The sequence below is a fragment of the Miscanthus floridulus genome, chromosome 2, assembly GCF_019320115.1.
Source record: "Miscanthus floridulus cultivar M001 chromosome 2, ASM1932011v1, whole genome shotgun sequence".
Taxonomy (NCBI): Eukaryota; Viridiplantae; Streptophyta; class Magnoliopsida; order Poales; family Poaceae; genus Miscanthus; species Miscanthus floridulus.
In genome coordinates, this window is record NC_089581.1 from 132,305,209 (window position 1) to 132,319,425 (window position 14,217).

Sequence of the window (14,217 nt, forward strand, 5' to 3'; positions counted from 1 at the left end):
AAATAGAGGCAATAATTCATTCTCCAATCACCACATCATCAATTAGATTACTAGCGCCATACGCAGTGCATTCCAACATGACAAGTTTTAAACTTAACCAACAAGATACGCATCCCGAAGGGAGCGGATTAAAGTACATTACATGCCAAGTTCGAATTAAAAGGTACATCCCACATCAGTCATAGTACTAAGTCCATTACACCAATGACTGCAAAAGCTTAAACTAGTGAGACTTGCTAACTAACTACTCATCGAAGTGATCGTTGTCCACATCGGAGACGCCCTGGACTTCTTCAGGATCTTCCTCTTCTTCTTCATTTGCAGGTTCAGCTGCATTGACATCCATCTGCACGTCCTCTTCTTCTTCATCGGCCTCAATCACTTGAGGTCCACCCACATTAGGATACCTTGGTATGGGGTGAGGAATAGGAAATAGACGGTTGTTCAGTTGATGGTGCTCAACCTGAAGCTCTTCAAGCTGCTCTTGGAGCTCATGCTCCCTTTGGAAAGCATTGTGGTTAGCCATGATCTAGCCCTGACGTCTTTCTTCTACCAACTCTAAGGCTGCATCTCTATGATGGGTCACACGATCCAACTCCTGTGCTGCCTCATCTCTCTCTATGGTGAGGTTCATAAGCTGGTTATGAAGCTCGTCTCTCTCAGCGTGCAGTTTGCCCCCACTGCTGTAGGCGATAATTTGCAATACCCCGAATCTCATCTACTTCTTGCTGAGCTCGCCCACATGCATCCGCCCTACGGCGATACTTGCGGGCATGCAACCTGAACTTGTGCTGGGCTGCCATTGCCTTGCCAGCTTCTTCTAACACACTAGAAAGGGTGTCCTGCCTGACTCGACAAAGCTTCAAGACGGCCATCATAGCACTCATTCCAGCATTGTCGCTCTGAACACGTTCACCACGGCCTCGAACCAAAGCCTGGCCAACTTCTTGAGTCCACTCAGCCTCAGTAGGAGCCACTCGGGGAATGGATGAAGCTGGTCCACCCACTAACTCATCCCCGAAGCTCTATGCTATATCCATAAGCACATCAAGGGCAGCAACTTGAGCGGCTTCCCATGGGCTTTGCCCATCAGTCTCAATGCTCCACCCATGCCACAACGGTCTCATGGGGTTCTGCGGCACTATCAAGGTCACAATGTACCATGGTACATCTCCCAATGGCACCGCCTGCCTCCACGTGTAGCGGGGTGCCTCCGGGTACCCAACTGAGCTTAGCACCCTCCAGAGCAAGGTGGGCGTACCAAACTGGTCCAAAAAGGTGCTGCTACCAGTAGGAAACACGGGCGTGGCCATCTGTATCAAAAAGGGATGCAACTCTCAGTGAGAGGATTACTTTGTTGAGAGATGGAACTTAATAATTGGAATAAGCAATTATAAGGGAGGGAGTAATGCAATATGAATGACATGAGTGAATATGATGCATGCTCGTTCCGTACGTCCTCACAAACCTAAGAAAAGTTAAGTTTTAGCGGAATATACGGTGGCATACATACGTTCTCTCAATTAGCGGTAACTAGTCGATCTACATGGTGCGTTGTTAGCGTACCTGCAGAAAACTTTCATTGCAGCCCAACCCAACAAGATATAATGCTAACAATGAAAGTAGTAACTAAGATACTCTCCATATATACATCCCCAGATATATATACTTTGGTATCCAAACTACCCGACAGATGTACCCACAATTAAGTACCTTCATATATACATGTATGCAACATGTAAATACTCCAGTAACCACAACTAACTCTCCCCTAGACCGACAGTTGGACGGTCATGCTCTCACAACTCACACTTACCTTAGCGTAGAGGCAATTGATCCATACATTACCATTCAAGCGAATGGCACCCATGCAATAGCACGCCGCATGGACGACGAAATAGAAACAATCAATTTCCCCCAAGTTAGTAATTATATAAGCCACCTAGAAGTCCTTAAGTGGGCTACAAGGGATGTGATCACCAGTACACTATAAATTTTTTGATTTTGAACACTTATATATAACTATAAGTTGGAAAACCGTTTTCACAACAAAAGCTTTTGTTTTAAATACCCGTATGACATGTTTAGTGTTGAATCTAGCTCTGATGCCAGCTGTCACAGAACCGACCAATTTATAAGAGCACAAGTACAAAAACAATCGCCGAAACGATCAAATTCTCGCACTTGAGCCCATATAAACCCGGTAGTCAACTGAAACCATCGAAGGATTTCAAACCAACTTGCATACAACCAAGATCACAGTAATTCAACATAACATATCATACGTTACAACATTTCACAGACGGTTTGCAATTAGATTACAACACCTCAGAGTCATCGTTATTACAAAACAAGTCTTGTAAAGTATGCGGAAGCAAATAGTTTAACTTACACACCCGAGTTCAAATACAAATACCAGTTTGCTGATCACAACCCGCAAAAGCATTCGGATAAGAGAAACAGAGATCATGCCCATGATCTAGTCTTCGTCACCCACCGGGTGGAGACAATACTTACAGAAGCCCTGATATAGAAGGTCATCTGCAACAAGAGGGAATAAACCCTGAGTACGAGAAGGTACTCAGCTAGACTTACCCATCGGAAACCAAAACAAAAGACACCAAGGATCATGCATAGCTTAATTTAGTGGATCTGGCTGACACTTTCTTTTTGCGGAAAAGCATAAGTAATAATGAGCAACTCTTAACCTGAGCTAGCAGTGACTTTTAGCCATTAACCTATCATCTATATTAGCACCTGTACTAAGCAATCATTTGATTAAGATGCAAACATTAATAACCATAGCAGGTATAAATCGTGGCAACATTATCATCATCATCCATTTAACCATATCGTTAAATTAATTGAATCTACGTTGCCGCTGCTCAGTCAAGTTCTCACTATCCAGGAGAGACGGCGATTCGAATCGATTCCTATCCAGCTGGAGGGGTATTCCTAACACAAACCTTGCTTCCCCCGTCAGGGTCGCAAACAAGTCACCTTTGGTACAATTCAGGAGTCGCGAGTCCGATCAGTGCTGCAAAATCAGAGAACCACTCTGCCATGAGTGCTCGGTGACTTAACCCGCCCTTGGGCTTACGCCAATGGCTCTCCGCACATCCTTACTTCCATCCAGATTGCGACCCCTGCTCGCGTCCCTGGCCTAATCGAACTACTAGGCTTCATGGTCGGAACGAGTTATCCAGCCAGCTAAATGTTAGGCTGCGTTCAACATGACATAAGGACGTACAGCAGTATCGGTCCTTAAACGACACAGACGGAGTCACTATGTCCAAACCTACACAAGACTCCGCCCGGTCTTAATTCATTATTAACATGGTTCTTTTCCACGATAGCAAATATAGCCAACCGTGATCCACCTCATCCTAAAGCTCGCAGGTGATAGGAAATCACCTGACTTCTACCGCACTAAGCATGGCTAAGCATTTAACCCGTTCCTGAACTTAAATAGGATTCAAGTGCGATACCTGGACAAGGATAGATATATAATGCAACAATTGGTTCCAACCAATTCCTATACTTAATGCATCATCAACAATAAGAGATACTCAAGATATTTGTAAAAACATGGGAGACTTAATATGCTCCGGGGCTTGCCTTTCAGGAAAGAGGAAGGCTGGTGGTCAGGGCACTCGGGCAACTCCTCCTCGGCGGCTGCTTCGTCGATTGCCTGCACCTCGGGCTCCTCCTCCTGGCTCGCTCCCTCGAACTCCAGAAGCGTCACTCCCTCCGGCACACCTATTGCATGTATGCGCAAGATAAATATCATGGATGCACATGAACGAAGTTAGGAAATGCTCGGAGGAATGCACATGCTTACTGCAGTCGCATTTTCCGACTTAAGCTCTATTCAAATCACTTTAACTTACCAAGTTTATACAATCTAATGTACAATTGCTCATCTTCAGTTAAGGACCTAGCACCTGCACCTAAGCATGTTCTCAAGTTAGGCTAGCACCTAAACAATCAACAAGAACATCGCAACTGAGCACACACAATCATTCGTATTTCAGCAAAACTAGGAACTTATATAGCGGTATAGTAAACTGACCAAAACTAGAGATCTACAAATCGAAATGATAGGCAACAAGACAATTTGGAAAGCTTATGAAATTGCCTACAATTCATTTTCAGACCTCAAGGCATGATTCCAAACTTTACTCAGGTCGAATTTACAGAACCACATAATCAGGTCCAACAAGACAGAGAGCAAGCAAAACTGTGATCTAACTTTGAACGACTGTAGCTCCTAAACTACTAGGCCAAATGCCCCCAAATTTTGACAGGAGCTAGATACATAAGTTATCTACAACTTTTGTATTCACCACATTCCCAGCAAACCAAAATATCATGGGGAACTTTGTAAAGTCCCGAGAACTGTCCAGAAAGACATAATGCAAGGAAATATTTATTAACTTATGTTGCAAACAATTAATTGGACAAAACCAACTTTACTCACTTATCACACATATCACAAGAACACCAGAAAGTAAAGTGTTCACCACCAATTCATTTCTTTTAATGCCTTTCTTAATTTATTTAATTAATTAAGAGAAATGATAAACATATATGAGAACTACACCATTTAATCTACAAAAATTACAGTAGGTACTACATGCTCCAAGTAGACTACTATAAAAATTTCACATCATTTGAGCAAGTATAACATCCTACACAAAAATGACAAGACATAAAGGCTTAAAATGACATAATTAGGAAACCCTAGTGAAAAGTGTCAAGCAACAGATTTTATATTTTTCCTAGCATCCTTAAGGTACTAGGACATCCCCCACAAAATTTCATGGTCATTGGATTCATAGATAAATTACAAACATTCACACAAGGATCATTCAATGATAAAAGGAAAATCTATAACTCAAAAACCATACATGCAATGACTCTCAAATTTTTACCAGAGCTTCTACTAAGCAAGAAGAGCTCACCAACAAATTTCATAATTTTTGGAGCACAGGAACTCAAGATATAATTTAAACAAGTTTGCATGCATTTAAAAACACATTTCAAGTTTCAATTTAATTCATCCAAAACTTCCACTACAAGTGTTCATGTTATATTTTTCCTAAATACTACACTTCACTATGATCCTAACAAAATTGGAACCACCCAATTTGGAGCTACCAAACTCTAGATATAGATTTTACAAAATAGCATCAAAACTAGAAATAATTGAACTGGCTTTCTATTCATAGTGACTGACAGGCGGGGTCCACATGTCAGCTGGCCCACACGTCAGTGATACGAAAAACAGGGACAGCGGTTAGCTCGACGGGGACCGGTGGAGCTCGCCGATCGGTGGCGTCTCCAGCGACGACAATGACACCAACGTGTCCGCCTCGACCTCCCACGTCGATTGGTACCCTAACCTCACTCTCTACCGACCCCTAAGCACCCCGGCCACGGAGCTCGGTGACTCAGCCATGGCGCACGGCGGTGCGCGGCCATGTTCTGGCCTGACCAGATCAGCGGGGATGGCGACATCATCACACAAGCATCAGTGAGTGACGGAGAAGACAAGACGGAAGCTAGGGAAGGAAAAAGAGAGCAGTGCAGCGCTGGCCACAGAGAGCGCCACTCTAGCGAGGTCCGAACAGCGGCGGAAAGCGAAATACGGCCACTACCTCGGTTCACTGGCCCAACGGCATGCTGGACGAGCTAGGTGATGTGATGGTAGAGCTATGGGCTAACTAGAGGTGGTGATTATGCGGTGGCAAGTGAGATTGGCGACGGCGCTTGCTCAGCGTCGATGGCGGAGCCGACGTGCTGCTGCTCCTGCTGCTGTGAGCAGAGGAGGAGAAGGAGGGTGAATGAGAGTGAGCAGGGAGGGCAAGAGGATGCAGCTTCAAGCGGAGGACACCAGGCAGCAGTGTCAGGCTAGCCATGGGCACATGGCGGCAGAGCTCTGCTGCCGGTCGGCACTGTAGCAGGTCAGAAACTTCGATTCAGTTACAAATTGTGCCGACTTGATAGCTCCCTTTCCCCGAACCACAACTTCCAAACCATGAAGATCCAGGCTCCAGTGCAATTGACAAAGTGGGAGATCTACACGAGGGCTACAACTTTGCCAATTGGAGCTTGAGCTAATTCGGCTTGGTTAGGGAGCTACAAGGCTCACAAGTTGGGTACAGAAAACTGAAACTCGACTTTATGACTTAGAATATTTTAGAGTCTCAATTTGAACCCCAAAACTGACTTGTGGGCCCCTTTAGAGCATGTTCTGCACATTTTCATGACTTGGCTCCTAAACAAAGTTTGTTCCTTATAAAATTTACTACAACTTTGCTTTTAGGTTGCTCAGACATGCAAACACTCTAAGCTATACTTTTTAAATAGTCAAACTCAGGAGCTCTAGGGGTCCACAATAGTCAAACCATGACTTGGAAACCTAATTAGGCAAAATGATCAACATGAACATTGTTCCTAATGACATTCTAAGTATAACTAAGTTGCTTAAGAGAATAATTAGCCACACCACACATTGGTCACACCAAAATCAAGCATCACATGTATTGAAACAAGGAAAAACAAGTGACTTTGTTACTTCTGTTTCAAAACCATGTTTCATGTGTTTCATGAGTTTGTGGCATTGTACTAGCTAACCATGTTTCACTAAAGTGTGTTGCACATGTTGCACTTGAGTGTTACACACTATGCATTTCCTAAAACAATCACACATAGAATGTAACAATATGTTGCAATGTTTCAAAAGCATGTTTCATACAATTCTAAACTCATGAATGGATGAATGATGCTCATGTTTATGAAATGCAAGTGCAAATGTGGAAGCCAAACACCTAGGGTATTATAGGTTCGGTGGACTTAAAATACCGAACCCTCACCGGAAGGTAACTCGGTAGTTATCTGTAATCATTTTTTGCAATATATTTTACTTTGACATATTTACTTTTCAACACCTACATTATAAAAAAATTCTCATCATGGCATTATAAAAATTCAATCCCCATATGAATACTTTTTACGGAGTGTAGAAACTCCGTGAGAAATATTTACCATGGTGGCATAAAAATTTAAAAATACCATCATTCATCCTCTTATATTTCATAGTATCATAAAATATTTTTATTTGCATTTATACGTGTGTATATGGTAGAAACACGGGAGACACATGGGACCCACTCAACAACCATCCATCACCTCCATAACCACTACCCTCACTTCTATCTCCACTTTGCACCGTCCAACTCCACTCTCCACTGAAAGAAGCAGATATTTTGCTTAAGCACTATGCAAAGAAGAGTCTAGATGAGGATGAGGCCATTGGGCCACAATGTGGGGCCGGCCGGCCCCACCACTTGGCCGGCTGGCCTACTGCTCTCCTGGCTATAAATAGCCACCCTCCTAGCTGCTTCATTCATCAATCTCCCCTACAAAACTAGCTCCCAAGTTTGAATTTCTAGAATCCAATTTCGTAGTTTGAAATTAGACTTAATAGAAGTAGTTTTGGAGTGAGAGAAAAGGGTGAGAAAGTTGAGAGTGAAAGTGTTGCTAAAATCTTGAGTAAGAGAGAGAGGTGCTGCTAAAATTTGAGCAAGAAAGAGGGTTTAAGAGTGGTAGTGCTATCCAAATCAAGAGAGAAAATTAAAAAAAATTAGGGTGGAAGTCATGCCAAAATATTGATTAGAAAAATTCTTTAGGCAATCTCGGATGACTAACCCTAGACGGCTGACTTTTGGATAGCTAACTACTAACATTTTATTCTCCTAATCCCATTCCATGAGTTGTGTTGTCTTTTGTCTATTTTGCAGGAAAATGAGAAAGATCGTTGGAAAGCTCAAGCGTGCGGTGTCATTCCACTCAACAAGAAGTTTGTCATCCCATGCAAGCACCGACATGGAGGTCGATCCTCCATCTCCCACTACCAGAGTGTCATCCCGTTCAACACCCGTGGAGAGAAATACTTTGTTGCAAGAGAAGCAACTCAAGCTCTGGGATGGTATAGAGAAGGACATCTACAAGAAGCTAAAGACCCAGAGGTTTGTCCTCACCCCTACCTATGATCCTACCCTACTGCAAGCCATAGGTATGAACACTGAATTTGAACTCATGTTTGGGAAATTAATGAGCCATGGTCTAAGCTTTTGACTACTAAATTTTTTGCACCTTGAAACCCACTAATTTGGAAGTATCATTTTGAATTTTTGTAAAAGATTTTTTTCTCCCATGGAAACAGTTTAGTGAACTTCTAGGATTCATGCTCAATGTGTGATTGATGTGGACACTGCTATACAAGACTTTGATAGAATGAAATTTTAGAGGGAATTATCTATAGAACTACTTGCTACCATCCTCGTACCAATGAAATTCATCACCCTACTTTGCGATAAATGGCTAGTTTTTTCTCTTTTTCCTAGGAATGACTTTCGCACTATTAGGAATGATGAACTTAAATTGCTCTATGCCATGGTCAAAAGAAGAAAGGTTTCACCAGTCCAATTTATGATGAAATAATGGAAAGAAATTCATGTTCTTAAGGGAGATGTTGGGTGTACTTCTTTGGTCACCTGCATAGCAAAAAATTTAGGTCTGTTGGAAAATGCTTCTATTGCTTACATCGATGATATTCCCCATTGCCTTATCAATTATGAATATTTAACCAAGCACACGTGTTAAAAAGGGTAAAAATGGGAGCTTGTCATGATGTATATGGATTATACAAATGAAATCCCGTTACCAGACCAAACCCTTGGTCTATATGCGGTGTAGTCTTTTGTCTTTGATATGCAAAAAAGGAAGCAGTGCCTTGCCAGAGCGCTTCTACAAGACTCACATGTAACCCACAACCTCGGTACCATGGTAATGATTCCATTCCCGAAGGATCTGCCTTCACCAACTATGCAGACTAGAACTAGCCGGGTTCTTCCCACATGTGCCAGTCCAACAATGCTGGGTGGAAATCTTCCCACATTCACCAGCCTGAGCATGCTGGTTGGGAGCATCCTGCTCCTCAGCATGCTGAGAACTCCTAGCATTAGGGCTCAAGTGCGTAATGGCAGGACGGCAACTTCGACTACTACCAGTAGTAGCCATATGAGGAGGTCTCAAGTGGCCATCAGGGAAGACGTATGTCTTTCTCTACCTATGGCTACCATGACCAGCCCATGGGCTATCATGAGCAGCAGATGGAGCGCTCCTACCTCGATAATAGGCTCACCACCTTTGAAGAGAATCAACATAACATCTAGAACCAACTTCACCAACACATCCAGTGGCAAGCGAAGGTAGGAGAATGCCTCACCACCATTCAGCAGCACCAGGAGTAGGAAAACAAGAATTAGGGTTACGTTCGACCCGAATGGAGGCATTTCCTGATAGCCCTTGTAGTCTTCTTCGTCCATCACTCCTTTGACACTGACAATATTTTTCCTTCCAAGACTACTTTTAGCTTTCCTTTTGTATTGTTGTCCCCTGCATAGAAGATTTGCATAACATCTTTTGCAAGGACAAAGGGGTCAGTCTCCGATACGGTCTTGGTAAGATCAATGGTAGTGAACCCTTCTATGTCGGTGGTGATTTCCTCAAGCTGACCCACTGATAGTGAAAAAAGAGCTGCCTTCAACTAACCAGTCTAGCTCCCATATCTCTATGAAACCATAGTACATCGCCTGCATGTTGTTGTTTTTGTTGTGAGCATCAAACACGAACACCATTGTTTTGTATGTGCTCTTTCCATCTTGCTTTTTTTGTGTAAAATGTAAATCTATTGATATGATACCCTTGGTACTTAAGTAATGTTGTCGAAGGTCCCTTGGCTAAGATATCTAGCTGATTACCCAACATTGTGCCAATCAAGCGGCGTCGCAACTAGTTGACAAATTTCTCCTTGTGTTTTATATCTAGTCAAGCTTGTGACCTGCTCCGATACAAAAGTTTTTAGCGATTGTCTATGCTCGTCAATGTATGGCATCACATCCTCTGCTTGCCTGGAGAATAGCGAACTATGCCTATCTGAAAGAAATGGGGTCATCTACTATGATAGATTTCTCCCCGATCGTTCCTTTGCTACCTAGTCTTCCCTTGTGATGAGATTCTGGAACTATAACCCTATCGATGTTCAAATATATGTCTAGAACTCAATGGCCTCCTTTATTGACCATCCTTCACCATGTCTCCTTCTGTCTAAATCTGTTCCTAACATACCTCCTGAAAACTTCATCAACCTTTCAAAAGGGAGCCTCTGATGCAGTTACATTGGGCCAAGGGCTCTAATTTGGTCAACAAGATGAACGAGTAGATGCACTGAGATATCAAAGTAAGTCGATGAGAAATGCATCTCATGCCTATAGAGAGTTTTGGCTATGTCCCACTGTAGCTAGTACAGCGTGGACACATGAATACCTTTTGTGAGGTCACATTGAAGAACAAGCGTAGCTCTATGATTGGGGTGTCGACCTTTAGGGGGAGGATACCAAGTAGGGCAACTAGGGAGCAGCTGAGTCATAACGACATGACAGTTATGGGTCTTCATACAACCATAGTTGAACTTGAGTTCTATCATGTTCACTAGCCTCTTTGGGTTCGCACAGTAGCCCATCGGGACTTTGAGTTCATTGAAGAAAGAAATAAGCACATGCTTTTCTTCCCCTTCAAGGTCCATGATGTAACCAAAAGTTTGAACTGGTCGTCCTCTTGCTCCTTGGGATGCAGCTCCTTCTAATTCCTAAATGTTTCATATCTAGGCGCGTGGCTAATGAATCATTCGCTGTCCGCCGGTGTTCATCAAGGTGTTAAGCAGTGTTACCGCACACAGTTTTTAGTAATGTGCATGGGATCAAGACAGTGGCATACATTCAACACTAGCCAGTAAGGTAGTTTTGAAAAAACCAATTTCTTCTTCCAACATGCTCCAATCAGGCACCTGCTACTACCCCGTCCCCCTTCCCAAGGACAACATCTAGTTTGTTGACCTCTCGAAGTATCACAGGCCCCATCTCGATATTTTGGAGGTAAGCGTTCTCAATAGTCCTATCAAAATCTTTTTTTGTTCCTATGGTGTTGATGGGTAGTTACCATCCATCATAAACCATCAATAAAACATGTATATGGGCATAAATATGATCACCCATATAGACTTAGGGGTTTAAACTAACAATTTTCATGACTTTTGGTTGAATCGTATTTTCTGCAGGGTTTATTCAGAAAACAGTCAAGGTGGACCTATATGTCTTAATAATTGCGCTTATCCACAACAAAAACCACTGCAGAAGTTCTAGAGGACACCAAAAGCCATGTCATCAAAGTAGACCCTGAGAGGATGATAGGTGGGGCCGACTGACCCCCACCTGTAGGCCAGTCAACCCTCTGGTCCCACATGTTAGCCCCCCGTTGTTTATTCAAGTCGGGTTGATCCGATGGCTCAGGATTGATGCTCTAGCCTATATAACCAGCCCCTACCCCCCTTCCGGAGCATCGCTGCCATAAGTCAAGATTAGACCAGAAAATTAGGGTTTCCAGAGAGAAGAGAATAGAGCTCCAATTCTTCAAGTTTCTAGTATAGGCTAAGCTAGCAAGGTTTAAGTAGAGTGTGGGCTATTGCAAAGGATTCTAGATCTGCCATCTAGGAGACTGGTATAGCCATTGTATCTCTTTATTTATGACTTTGTGCTACTTCAATATTATGTTGCTATTTATTATGTTCCAAGTTTGCTCTAGTTATATACTTGATATAGTTGTGATTGATAATGAGTTTATGCATATGTTTGCAAAGTGCTTAGCCCAAGAGCACCATGGGTTAAGTGGTCGACATTATGTAAGCATGGTGCTTAGATATTGTTTACCTATGGATGCATTCTGACACTCTAGGTCATGTGGTAGATCACTGGATGTGACACTCCCATTGAGTCCTTTAGTAGTCCTTAGTAGAACACGGTTGTGAAGGGAGACAAGCTCTGTTCTTGATCTTCCATAGTAATGTTCCTTATGTATAGATTCAAAGTTAATTATGTTATAGATGAGAGTGTATATACTTGGGTGTACAAAAGACTTAAGTAAATAAGGAATGACTTAGAAATCTTTTACTCTTACCAAATCTCCTTGCCTAGTCATACTATATTTTATGAGTCTCTATTTCTATCTCTGAAATTATTATCAATGCTTCATACTTATCATTTATTTATCATTTGACTTACCCCTTCCATAGCATAAGAGTGGTTTTATCATAAGTATATATATTTGTTAATATCTCTTTGCCAATAATCCCATAGCTCCTCCATGGATAAAATATAAATAATGATACTCGGTATACTCTCCGGGTGAAATGCTATAATGGTATATTATCTGTGCGCTTGCAGGATACTTTAACATATATAATCTTCTCTGAGTTCATAAGTGTCATTAATAATTACCAATCATGCATTTCTGGCATCATGCTAGGGATGATAAATGAGTAAAGAGTGATGCTAAGAAATGTCAACAAGCATTTCTGGCGCCGTTGCTGGAGAGGGGCACATGGCTATAGAGAATTGATCAAATAAATACTTATTGATAAAACTATAACAACTATGCTTTAGCAGGCTGGCCCTTGTTTGTTGTTGTTCATATTCTATACAGGGTATTGCAGAATTAGTTGTGATTCACCAATAACTTCCAATCAAAATCAACCAAATCAAGAGGAAGCTCAACACCAGTTTCTAAGTTATGTCTGACAAAACTCTGTGTGAGTTCTCTGTTCTGAGCACCGAGAACATTCACACTGGACCAACACTCAAAACCAACAACCTTGAGTTTGAGTTCATACCAAGCCTCGTCAACATGGTGCAAGCTACCCATTCAGTGGAAAGGCACATGAAAATGCTAGTGCTCATCTTCAGAATTTTCCGGAGATCTATAGCATAGTCATCATCAAGGATGTTGCTCAAGACATTATACTACTACACTTGTTCCCATTCTCACTAGTGGGAAGCGTGAAGCAATGGTTCTATGCCAATAAAGACAACATCAATACATGGGCAAAGTGTTCAAAGGCCTTCCTAGAAAAGTTCTTCCCAGTAGGCAACACCAATGGCTTAAGAGGAAAGATTTCCAACTTCCAACAATAGAAGGGAGAGCTTATTCTTGAAGCATGGGAACAATTCCAAGAATATATTTTAGATTGTCCTCACCATGGAATGGAAGATTGGTTGCTCATGCAAAGTGTCTACTGTGGATTAAGTCAGAAAGCTCATGAACAACTCGATGCCACAATTGGAGGATCATTTATGTCACTCACCCTTGGAAAAGCTGAAACTCTTATGGAGAAGATAGCCTCTAATCAAGGCTAGTCATCATGCAACATCCAATCATGCAATAAGAGTGAAGAAGTACCAGAAGAGGTGTGTGCATTGTCAACCAAAATGTACGTACTATTGAATTGGCTCAAATAGCGAGCCAATTACAAGAGAGATCGTGAGGCCATTCAAGATGCTTTCAATGCTCAAAACATATGTGGAGAATATTTGGGGGTTGAATTCCCTAAATATCAAGAGGATGTAAACATCATTGGTAACAATTCAGGTCCACAACAACAGAGACAAGGATGGAATCAACAACAACGGTCAACTTACCAAGGTAAGTACCTAGGTAACAATTATAATTCTTTTAATTCCAAGCAACCATCCTTAAGAGACTTAATCTTAACAAGCTAGGATTAATGAGAATATTTCTAAAAAGCTTGCTTTTCATGATAACACCCTAGAAAACATAAATACTAAAATGGATAGTTTTTCTTCTGCCATAAAAGACAAACTTAGCTATAATAAAAAGATAGAATCTCAATTAGCCTAGTTGGCCACTACTCTGCCTATTGCTACTAATCTTGAAAAGGTCAATGCTATAACCACAAGAGGTGGCAAGTCTACTCGTGATCTGCTGTATCCGACAAGGACTGGTAAGACACAAGTGGTAATGCAGGAAGAGCAGAAGAGAAATGATGAAGTTGAAGAAGTTGTGCCCCAAGAGCGAGAATTACAACAAGATTTTTATAACACTATGTTCCTACCATTTCCATGCAGAAATCAAAAAGCCAAAATGGATGAGCAGTTTAGTAAGTTTGTGGAGGTAATTGAAAAGTTATATATCTATATTCCTCTACTAGATGCCATACAGGTACCCACCTACGTGAAGTACATCAAAGACATCCTCAACAACAAAAGACCACTACCCACCACTAAAGTAATTAAGTTG

General features: G+C 41.9%; 1 non-coding gene across 1 annotated transcript; it reads right to left on the reverse strand.

The window, feature by feature from the left end:
• Positions 1-13,058: 13,058 nt before the first annotated feature.
• Positions 13,059-13,165, reverse strand: LOC136540936 (small nucleolar RNA R71). Its single transcript, XR_010780053.1, has one exon. It is a non-coding gene; the product is annotated as a small nucleolar RNA R71 (small nucleolar RNA).
• Positions 13,166-14,217: the final 1,052 nt, after the last annotated feature.